Raw genomic sequence first — 11,804 nt, 5'->3', positions numbered from 1 at the left:
TGTTGACTAATTAAAAAAAAAAAAATTTTCTCAAACTCAGTACTATCAGTTGTCTCCTATATCCAACTTTCTGCAAAGAAGGACTTTATAACATGCCCTTGAAAATTATTCTTCTAATACCTTGAAATAAATGAGCCATACTGACAGGACAGTGAAGCAGAAACTGCACCTCCTCCTCCTGTACTTCACTGTATTTATAAATAAAGTTTCATTACCACTACTGCATACTTACTCATTTTTATCTAGTATGAAGTGAGCAGTAAGTTATCATGTACCATGAAGACAGTTTAGAAGACAACAGAACCTCCCATTTGACTTGCTGCAAGCTGGTGTTTTGTAATGCAGTTTCATTTCTATTCACCCCATGTGCCCTTTGAAGTCACTGGCCTCTATCCCAAGGGTTCTTTTAGTAGGGCAAGACTATTGCTGGTAGCTGAGGGATTTAATGTTGACTACTCAAAGATTGTAATACCTGTATATAGGGATTTAAAAAGCTTAGCAGCAAGGTAAGTTTAGCAACACCCACAATGTCTACCTACCATGAGAATTTCTACAAATTAAAAGATCATTATGATAACCTGGGATGAAATTGGACATGAAGTCCAGAAGCAATACTGTGTACAAAGTGTAACCTACCCTAGCTTTATCTTCTAAAATCCTGCAGGTTACATTGTATAAGCCTGTTTCTTTATAGAGGACTCCCTGACCTCCTATGCGTTTTATCAAACATGATTGTATTTTTCTTCTGAGAAATTTCACTGAGAGCTAAGCAAACACAGAGATTCATTCTGCACTTCCCAGTTCAGAAAAAGACAGAGAGGGAGGGAGTCCAGCAAAGGGCCACAAAGATAATAAAAGGCCTAGAGCATCACCATTATGAGGAAAGGCTGAGTAACCTGGATCCGTTCAGCCTGGGGAAAGGAAGTCTGAGGGAGAATGTAATTAATGTTTATAAATATCTAAAGGGAGGTGGTAGGTAAATGGATGAGGCCAAACTCTTCTTGGTGGTGTGTAGTGATAGGACAAAGAGTAATGGCCCAGAACCTGAACTCTGGAAGTTCCATACAAACATGTAAAAGAATTTCTTTGCAGTAAGGGTGACAGAGCACTGGAACAGGTTCCCATCGAGGTTGTGGAGTCTCCTTCCATGGAGATATTCAAGACCTAGCTGGCTGCCTATCTGTGCAAACTATTGTAGGGAACTTACTTTAGCAAAGACCAACCAACCATTTTGATGATTGTGGTTCCTTCCAACCCCAGTGATTCTGTGAAAAGTAGAGGCTTGTTTAGTATTTCTATATATTTGCATCACTTGAGATATGTTGAAAGGAATCTTGACTTTACAGTGCAAAAATGAAAGAGGCAGATGTCTTTCTGCAGAGTAAACCCACCCCTTGACTACTTCAGTTAGCAGCATCAAAGCTATATCACTGAAAAAGCCTGTAGGGCTCCCTCAGCAGACAGCTCATATCTTCCTCTGAGCTCTATATTTTTCCAAGCAACCAAATACAAAATGGAGTTAAAGGAATTTCATCCCTCATTTTATTGGAAATTGACTCCCTACACAAGATAAAGGCTTGTTAATGACTGTTACTTTTATTTTTTTAGCACATGAATCAATGTCTGTGTTGAGATATCACCCCACAGTAATGACTAGGTATATATAATTTCCATCAGACCTTAGATTAGATCAAGTATAAAATTACCAAGGTGGAAAAATGAATTACAAGGCAAAATTTCTCAGTTTACTCACTTATCTCAGTTTTGCTCGTACCTGTTCCCTTCCAGCAGTTAGATAAGATTTGATCTGCTTTTTGATTGGATTCTGTAATGACATACTTACACCTGATTTGTAATACATTACAGGAAACCAAGTAATAATTTAACACTGACATGAATAGTATTTATTTTACTACTTTTAAGATCAATGCTTTTACAGACCTTTGAAACCAAAGTTGCTGGCTCAGCAAATACAAATGGATTTGAACTTTTTTTTCTCTATAGAATCAGAATGGCAGCCCAGCCTATCTTGGCCCAGTGTAAATGTTAAGTAGCTTGGCTGTCTTGGAGGCTGTCTACTTTGTGAATAAAGAAGACAACCATCAAGGCCACAGAAGGATCAAGCAGTGTTGATTGAGAAATATCAGAGGGCAAGGAACTCATGGAGACTAATCCTCCCCAGCACGTAACTCACATCAGAGTTCCCATTAGCTGGGAATTCAACAATTTGACATCAGAAGGTGCAGATGAACTCTCAATTCCCTCAAATTCCCTCAAATGCTTTGCACTGAAAATGGATAAAATTGAGGACGTTCAGGACTTTAAGGATTCAATTACAAAGATTTCCAGGATGAAATGATCCCTTACCTATAAAATTCTGAAGTGAGGTTTTTATTTGCTACTTTAAGTTGTATTTTTTGTATTTATTTTTTATTTGTGATATATGTCAGTAATGGGTAAATTACTTATCTAAAAGTGCTTTTTCTACCAATAGGTCATGTACCAAATCCAGTTTTAAAGAGTTCCTGTTCTCTTTTGTGCCCCTTTATTAGCATAATCTTCTTTAAGCCAGTCGGATGCCATATATGCATGACCTTCATTAAGTGTACTAGCCCATGAAGAGACTTAAAGAGATTTGTATTCAGTATGTAGATCGTAAGACATTGAAATGTCAACAATCATTTTTCAAGTCAGACAAAGTATTTTATTATACAGCTAAACAATGTGCCATGGAATAATCTTCTCATTATCTTCGTACGAAGGACATTGACATGTTCTCATTTTTCTCACTGAGATGTATTTTCACACCAAAAAATCCTGAAAGCTTTCCTACGTACAGCCATCCTTTGATGAAGCACCTGCTTTGACACTTTATTCTGTGAGTGCTTTTGGTTTGCATTTAATGTTTTTTTAATTATTTTAATGTATTAAACACATGAGTAATATCAACAAGCCAACTCAGATGTTCTCTTTACTTGGGATTAAGCCTACAGTTCGGAAGAATGGGGTTGATTTTGCCCTCTTAAGGGAGAGAAAATTTGTGAAACTGAGACGAGAACCAATCCTCAAAATGCTCAGAATAATTTCATACCATGACTAAACAGCAGTAACAAGTTTTCTGTACTGCAAGCAAAAAGTGTATACTAATAAACTACTTTTTACTCTTCTGTTTTTCCCTAATAAAAATTGTAAATTGATGGTCAAGTTGTCCTTATCTCCATAAGAAGACATTTAAATGTTAAAATGATCCTTCAAAGAATTCTTTCAGTTACACCCATATGTCTTCTCCTGCACTGGTTTGCGCCTTGGTCTAATGTCTTCAATACAGGACTGGATTTGAGAAGCCTTCCCAGAATGTTTCCTCCCACTGACAGTTAGGTTTGAGAGGAACTCGTACATAATTTTGGAATCTATTAGGTTGTATTTCTGTGTGGATGTTTTTAAATCTTTCTTTCTTTTTTATATTTCTCAGATGTGATTATAAAAGTTGCACTTGTGAAGATAGTCCTAGATCCCTTTCCTATAAAATATTCTTTTTTTTTTTATTTCCCACAATAATTCTAGTAATTCTTCAAGTACCTGCATCTTTTATCCAAGCAGAATCTGAATTTCAAAATAAGCAGATTCTTCTTATTAAAAAAATTTATTTTCCTTTGCAAATAAAAAGGATCTGCAAATAATATCACTCCAGTTACTTGTTTCTTTTTATCACACTTAGAATGGAAGAGAGTCAAAGAACAGCATGAGTCGAAAGGGACCCTAAAGTCCATTGAGCTCGAATCCCTTGACACGGGTTGGGCTGCCCCCTGCTAGCTTGGGCTGCCCAGGGCCCCATCCAACCTGGCGTCTCCAAGGATGGGGAACCCACAGCTTCTCTGATAAGCCTGTGCCAGGGCCTCAGCACCTTCTTAGTAGAGAAGGAAAGAACATGATGCAGGAAGATAAGGTAAACAAAAGTCCAAAATAATTGCATTTTATTCTACAGCTATATATATTGAAAAGCAATGAGAATTCATCAGGGAGTGATAAACTTCCACAGGCTTATCAGTTTCCTGCTAACAGCTTTTGTAGTGCAACAGTGAGAAGGTAACTGCATTGATATCCATATGAGATATGGAGGACCATTTGTATGCAAAAAAATAATTAAACAGAAATGAAGAAATATTCATTTTAAAAATTGATATTTGCTGGATGTATTATCATCATTAGCTGTAACTGCTGTAATTGCTAGATATAAATTTACTATCATATTTCAGAATTACCTTTAAACTGCAACATTATGTACCTAGCTTTATACATTGTCATACAGTCTGTAATAACTTTTAGCAGCCATTCTCATTGCAAAGGCTATTCTTGTGTTTTTAAATTACATGGGATCTACTGAAAAGTAACAAAACGATTTGATTACATACTGGAGGTGGTAAGTGGTATTTCAATACCTCAAGATCCAAACTTGCTCTGTAACACAGACAATAATAGTTCGCAAATAAGATACATAAAATAAGATCATCTGCGAGTTATTTGAGATTTTCTTAACCTCTGGCAACTTTTCAATTTTTATGTTTAACTAACCATGAAAGCTGAAACCTGGGCATTTATGAAAATATAGTTTGAAATAATTTCCAGTAGAGTAAAATAAAGACAAAGAAATCCAAATCAAATATTTGTATAGGAAAGCGAACAAAAATTTCCAGGATCATATAAAGAAAAAGAGTAGTATTTTTCATGTAGCTACCATGAAAATGATTCTCCACTCCTTCAGCATGTGAATGAGGGTGGAAAGTCAATGAAGAATTTTATACTCCCTTAAGGATAGTAAACAAGTTAATGTCACTTAGCAAGAAAGGACTTCACTGGCCTATATTTAAATGGATACTTCTTTGGAAGAAGGCTGTCCCATTTTAAGAACTACTTCTGGACATCCCACTGTGGGGATTTTGCCATCCTCAGACACACTGTATTTCTCAGATGTTTCCCTTAGCTGCATTACGTTCACGATGGGTCAGAACTGTTAAAAGACAACATCCAACAATTCAACTTCACTGTGAGATTCAAGTGTTATTGCCTTCTCACCTCATCCAGAGTAGTTCACACATTAAGCCTTTGCTTCTACAGAAACAAGAAATGTACATTTCCAAAATCTACTTGCATATATACTTTTTTAGACATTTGCAAACTATGCGATACCAAGAATATCTACTCAGTTTTCTACAAATAAAAAAAGCTGCTAACATTATTGAGAAACTGCTTCAGAATTCTGCAATACAGTGTGAAATTTAAATTTGGTGGGTTTTTCTTTTAAGTTATTATTGAACACGTCTATACAGAGCAGACACAATCTGATTTCTTTACACCCCCAGCAAAAAACAATATATATAAGGTATTTAGAAATTAATTCCTGTTTTACCAAAGGAAAAGTTTTTAAACAGTTATTTGTTTTTTTGTTTGTTTTCTGCTGTCTTCATTATGCATAGTATGAATGAATGAGGTAAAAACTACATTTGTAATGTGTTTAATGCAAATCTATCAGCCATAAATACTGATATAGTCCAGAATTGTCTTCATCATAATTCATATTTAGCATTCTGGACAACTTCTGCATTTCAAGTTGACTTCTTTCAATTGCATAGGATCTCTCCATACTATAGCATGAGGATTATATCAACAAGAAAAAGTTCTTACTAAATGCATCTTACTTACATCAAGATCTAACAAAACGGAAATACGCTCTGATCTGCGGTATGTGCATTAGAAATGCATGCCTGTATACTTCATACAAGAGTCCACACAGGCAGTTTGAGCACGGAGGTCAGACTATCTCTCTCCACTCAGAAGTCCTGCTCAACTTCTGGCTGCCTCCCAGACTACAAGTCTAGCCATGGTCTCCACTAGGCAAAAATCACTTGCTAAAAGAAATGTAATGACCCAGATTTAGTGTCTGCTCCAGAATGTTCAGGTCTCTGGATGCTGGGAGTGTCTGAGTCTGTTGCTGCCAGTGAAGAGCAGTAGGGATACCACCTGAGGGAAGTGTGAGCAACTGGATGATCTGTTCAGTCTGCTGGGAAAGCTCAAGGAGGAGATGGAGAGGTTATGGAGCACCAAAGAGCATCAGCAGCAGGTAGATTTGTGGAGTAACCTCCTGCCACACCTTAGAAAAAGGCACTGGAGTTATATACCCCTAACAGTGGATTTCCTGCCCAAGGCAGAGGAGGGGACCTAAGAGATGGAGAGAAATGGAAACAGGTCCCCCCTTGGTGTCATAGGCAAACTCTCTCCTCGTCTATCTTGATTACCCACGTACTCCTCCAATATAGATTTGAGGCTCCAGATTTGAGGATCAGTGAGGATGTGGTGGAAGGTCCACCCAGGATGTTGTCTAAGACAAGGCAGTTGACTCCATGCCTCAAGACTGTCTCCTGCAAGAAGAAAGAAGGGTAATGATCATAGATCACTCTATTCTGAGGAGAATGGAGGATCCCTTCTGCTGCCTCCCTGGAGCCTGGGTTAGGGACTAAAAAACTTCCTGTTTTTTTTAGTAGAACTTTGTCTGGTTCGACCCACTTATTATTACCTTTACTGATAGTTCAGGCTAGCAGCAATGAAGTCACTGAGTGAAGTCTGAGGACTATAATAAGAGTTTTCTGGGAATTGGAGTAGTTAGTTAATCAAGGGGAGCACAGGTAGTGTTTTCCATCATTCCTTCAGTGTCAGCAGGGGATACTGAGAGGACCAGAACACATCTCATAAATACATGATTAAGAGTCTGCTGCCATCACAGCAATTTTGTCTTTTTTGACTGTGGGGTGGTTTACTCGGCCTCTGGCCTGATATCTGCTGATGGATCTCACTTGTATCAAAGAAGGAAGCAGATTCTAGCACAGGTGCTGGCAGGACTCATTGAGGGGGCTTTAAATTGGTACGAAGGGGGAAGGCAATAAGACAAAGCTCAGTAGAGATAAGTCTGGAGGAATAATGCTGGTTTAGGGGGTGAAGCAGATGGCTCATGTGAAGTGCATCTATACCAATGCATACCGCTTGGGCAATAAACAGGAGGAGATGGAAGCCATCATGCAGCAGGCAAACTATGACTTAGTTGCTGTTACTGAAAAATTGTGGGGTCACTCCCATGAGTGGAATGCTGCAATGCACAGCTATAAACTCTTCAGAAGGGATAGGCAAAAAAAAGAGGGGCAGTGGCATGGATCTCTGTTAGAGAGCATTTCAGCATTGGAGGTCGGGGCTGGGAATGACAAGGTTGAATCTCTATGGGTAAGGGTTAGGGGGAGTGCCAACAAGGCAGACATCCCGGTGGGGCTCTGTTATATGATGAAGAGATTAATCAGGCTGTCTACAAGTAGCTGGCAGATGTTGTGGAATCACCAGCCTTTCTTCTCATTGGAGACTTCAATTTCTGTGATACATGCTGGAAATACAATACAGTGCAGTCTAGGAGGTTTCTAGAGTGTATGGAAGATAACTTCCTGGCACAGTTGGAAATGGATCCTACCTGCGGAAGTGCTCCACTAGACTTGCTGTTCAGAAACAGAGAAAGATTAGTGGGAAATGTGGATGATTGGAACATATGGAGGAATAAATCTCCATGATTAAGTTAGAAACATTTAGATACCTGCTACTCCACCTGGTCTGACACAAGGGCGTGTGGCCAGAGGGAATCCACCTGAGGTTACTAGGGAGCTGATGGAGGTGATTGCCAAGCCACTTTCCACCATCTGTCATCACTCCTGGTCAACAGAGGTCCCAGAGGAAATGGGTGGGAGAGCCAGGGGATCAATCCCAGCCATCATGGGTTCATGAAAGGCAGGTCCTGCTTTACCAACCTCCTCTCCTCCTATTATTGAGTAACTCACCTGGTAGATGAACAAAAGGCTGTTGATTTAGTCTACCTTGACATCGGCAAAGCCTTTGACACTGTCTTCCACACTATTGTCCACAAGAAGCTGACAGCCTGTGCCTTAGACAGATGTACGCTTTACTGGGTGAAAATCTGTCAAGAGGGCCAGGCTCAGGGAGTGATGGTGAATGGAGCTAAATCCAGCTGGTGACCAGTCTTGAGTGGTGCTCCCCTGAGGTCAATAGTAGAGCTGGTCTTGTTTAATGTCTTTACTGATGACCCAAGTGAGGGCACTGAATGCATCCTCAGTAAGTCTATGGGTGACACCATGCTGGGAAGAAGTGTTGATCTGCCTAGAAGTGGAAAGGTCCTGCAGAGGGATTTGGACAGGCTGATAGCTGGGCTGATGCCAATAGGATGAAGTTCAACAAAACCAAGTGTCAGGCCCTGCACTTTGGTCAAAACAACCCCAAGCAATGATATGGGCTTGAGGCACAGTGGCAGGAAGAATGTGCAGAAGAAAAAAAATTGCAAGGTGTTGGTTGAACATGAGCCAGCAATGTGCTCACATGGCCAAGAAGGCCGATGAGATCTTGGCTTGTATTAGATCTAGTGCTGCCAGCAGGGGCAGGGAGGTGATCTTCCTCCTGTACTCAGCTCTGGTGAGCCCACACTTTGAGAACTGTGTTTGGTTTCAGGGCCCTCACTACAAGAAAGAGATCGAGGCCCTGGAATAGAAGGGCAGAGAAGCTGATGAGTGGTCTTGAGCACAGGTCTTATGAGAAGCAGCTGAGGGAACTGGGATTGTTTAGGCTGCAGAAGAGGAGCTCAGGGGAGACCTGTTTGAGCTCTACAGCTATCTGAAAGGAGGTTATGGTGAGGTGGAGGTCAGCATCTTCTCTTGCATAACTAGCAATAGGACCAGAGGGAACCGCCTCAAGTTGCACTAGAGAAGATTCTGTTTGGATACTAGGAAAATCTTCTTCCACAAAAGAGAGGTCAGCCCAGGCTTGAAGAGGCTGCCCAGGGATGTGACGAAGTCCCCATCCCTGGAGGTGTCCAGGAATGTAGATGCATAACTAAGAAATATGACTTAGTGGGCAACATTGATGGCAGCTGGACAGCTGGTCTAGTTGATCTTAGAGGTCTTTTCCAACCTTAATGATTCTATGGTTCAAAGAATAAGAAATTCAAGAACAATACTGAATAAGCTATGGGGAAGAAACAATTCCAAAACAGTGAAAGCTTGTATTAATTTGTTATCCACATCTTATATACAAATGAATAATGGAAAGACTGAGACACTTGAAATTGCATGATTGCACAGGACACAGCAGCATGGCAGTTACTGTTCACTGTATGTTTTTCAAAGGTTTCTGCAGACCCTTCATGGGCCAGACTTCACGCAGAAATGTAACACTTATAACCAGACTATGTACTTAAATTCAATTTTCACATTTTATTTGGTACTCTTTGGAATGAACAGCTTTCACTTCTTAAAAACACTACCATTTAAATAAATGGAATAACTGCCTGGGTTATAGGCTCTTCAGTGAATTGAAACCTTGCATATCTGGAGAAATACATAGTAAATATCCATAAATGTCCATATCTCTTTCAAAGACTTGATATCAAGGAAAAGAATGAAATGCTCACTTCCTATCCATCTGCTCTGAAGAAATCATTAAATATTCATCATGCTGTAAAGAAGTTAAATAAATGCAAATAAATCAGCAATTCTATTTTTCAAAACACATGAGAATCTAATCTCTAACCTGAAAGTTCAAAAATCTGGCCAATTATTTCTATTTTAAATATTTTTCATATTGCAGCCCCTCTGAATGGTATGGCATTCTATTGGTACATGGATGTCTGAGGTAAACACAAATTATAAGGAACATAAACCTTAGAGCCATCAAAAACTCTTATGTTTCTGAGAAAGTAGATTAACATTAATGCAAATATTTTCTGCCATTTGTCAGTACATCATGTTATCCTCCATTAATCATGCTAGATAATTTCCAGGTAGGTTTACATATCACAATGAGATTTGGTCTTCCACTGACACCTGCAGTCAAATTAAGTCAAATTTATTTAGCCCAAGATAGGAAACATGGTAAAGACTATCAAAAAGACAGTTCAAAGCATCATTGTGTGTTACAGCACTGTTGATACATCCACTCTGTAAGACTGAAATGTGGTGTGAAGATTATACAGGCACTGAAATGTTCTTCTGGACACTGGCCAATGTCTTTATTGTGGAGTATTGGAGGTGATTTATTGAGAAGCCCACTCCTAAGAGAAAGTACAATATTGAGAAAATCTCTTGGGCAGAACACTGAATTTGCAAGGAGCCTCTGACATGGTAATTCCCTAAGCAACACAAACTGCAACCTTACATGTTCGTAGTCCATTTTAGTTAGGAAAGCATGTTATGATGACTCTAAGAGTCATGGCAAAGAGGCAGAACTTAAACACCACAGCCAGGCTTTGTGATATCACTAAGAATAGGAACTTGTTTCTGCTGAACTGTTGAACTGCATAGTTGTCATTTTCTGTCACACGAATTGCAATATAGATGTGTTTTAGAATCACTCAAGTTCCAGTCAAAAATAATTAAATATTATAAAAATAGCCTAAGAAGGGGAGGAATTCTGGGGAAGATAACATAGACAAGTCAGGAGGACATCGCAGACTTCTGGGACCAGTCAATGAGATAAGCCTCTCTTCCCTGCACAGTGACACCTATTGAGTGATAGTCGCAGATTTGCCATAGCAAGTGCTTCCCTGAGAACTTAGACATCTGCACAGTTATTCCATGTTTTAACACATTCACCATTGGCTGTATTATTCACACTTGGTACACACATATTCTCTGAAGACAGTATATTTATCAGTGGCAATCCAAGATAGTCTATAATCTACTGCTTCAATGAAAAGCACTGTTCATAAATCAGTTAATGAGAGTTGAACATAACCAAACTCTATGAGGGTGGCTGCATCAGCTCATTCAAAAGCAACCAGACTTATAGAAATAGGCATCACTCAATCTCAGAAGGGCCTCCAGGCTCTCTGATGTCTGGGGACAAGCTGGAATGCAAGGCAATGTATTTCCTGCCCAACTTCTTTACTCTTTAATATATATTTCTCTAATATTAGAAGGACAGCTCCCACTTACTTCAAAGAGCCTGTGTCACTATCAGAGGCCAAGAGCTACAATTAGATGTAAATTGTGTTTCATGTCTAGTCTTGCAGGCTAAAGCATCTTTAGAGAAGAGATAAAGCCACATAGATATTTCAGTACACAGCAAGAACTTCTGTTTTCACTGACAGATCTAGTTGCTCAAGTCATCTTACCAGAAAGAAAAGTCATATACAAGCAAGAAGGTTGATAATTGCCAAACACTCTGGTCACAGGACATCAGATTAAGCTTTACTGCTTATCATGAATCATATTTCCCTTTAAAACATACTTCTTGGAAACTTAAACAACACACACTTACTGTCAGAGTCATAAGTACACACTGGATCACTATTAAGCTTCTGGAAATCTTAACACCTTAAAAAATTTTATCACTTCTTTATTAGTGGTGATCCACTGTTTTAGGCATCTTGATAAAATACATCATCCTTCATCTACAAATAAGGTATCTTAAACAACAAGGAAATGTAAAATTCTGAATAGACACAATGTAACCATTTAAGAGAAGAAAATTTCATCTCACCTTTTTCCTAAGTAATCAGTCCTTTATTTTAACTAATTATATACTTGTGAAAAAGAAAACTCATTCAAAGGTAGAATAAGACAAAAACATTGCTACTCTACCACAAGAAACAAATCCCAAAATCTCTGATAATAAAATGCTATCACAATAAATTATTCTGCACATTGTAGTCTGATATAGTCGAGAAGGAGCATAGCAGTTAAAGTCTTGCCTTCTGACAAAAAAAA

At 38.9% G+C, this 11,804-nt stretch overlaps 1 protein-coding gene across 1 annotated transcript in view; it reads right to left on the bottom strand.

The window, feature by feature from the left end:
* The window catches only part of IPO11 (importin 11), a 137,996-nt gene that overhangs the window by 73,325 nt on the left and 52,867 nt on the right, over nt 1-11,804 (bottom strand). The window lies entirely within an intron of this gene.

Source organism: Meleagris gallopavo, chromosome Z, assembly GCF_000146605.3.
Source record: "Meleagris gallopavo isolate NT-WF06-2002-E0010 breed Aviagen turkey brand Nicholas breeding stock chromosome Z, Turkey_5.1, whole genome shotgun sequence".
Lineage (NCBI taxonomy): Eukaryota > Metazoa > Chordata > Aves > Galliformes > Phasianidae > Meleagris > Meleagris gallopavo.
The sequence above is the reverse complement of the archived record's forward strand: the minus strand, read 5'-3'. Positions and strand labels throughout refer to the sequence as shown.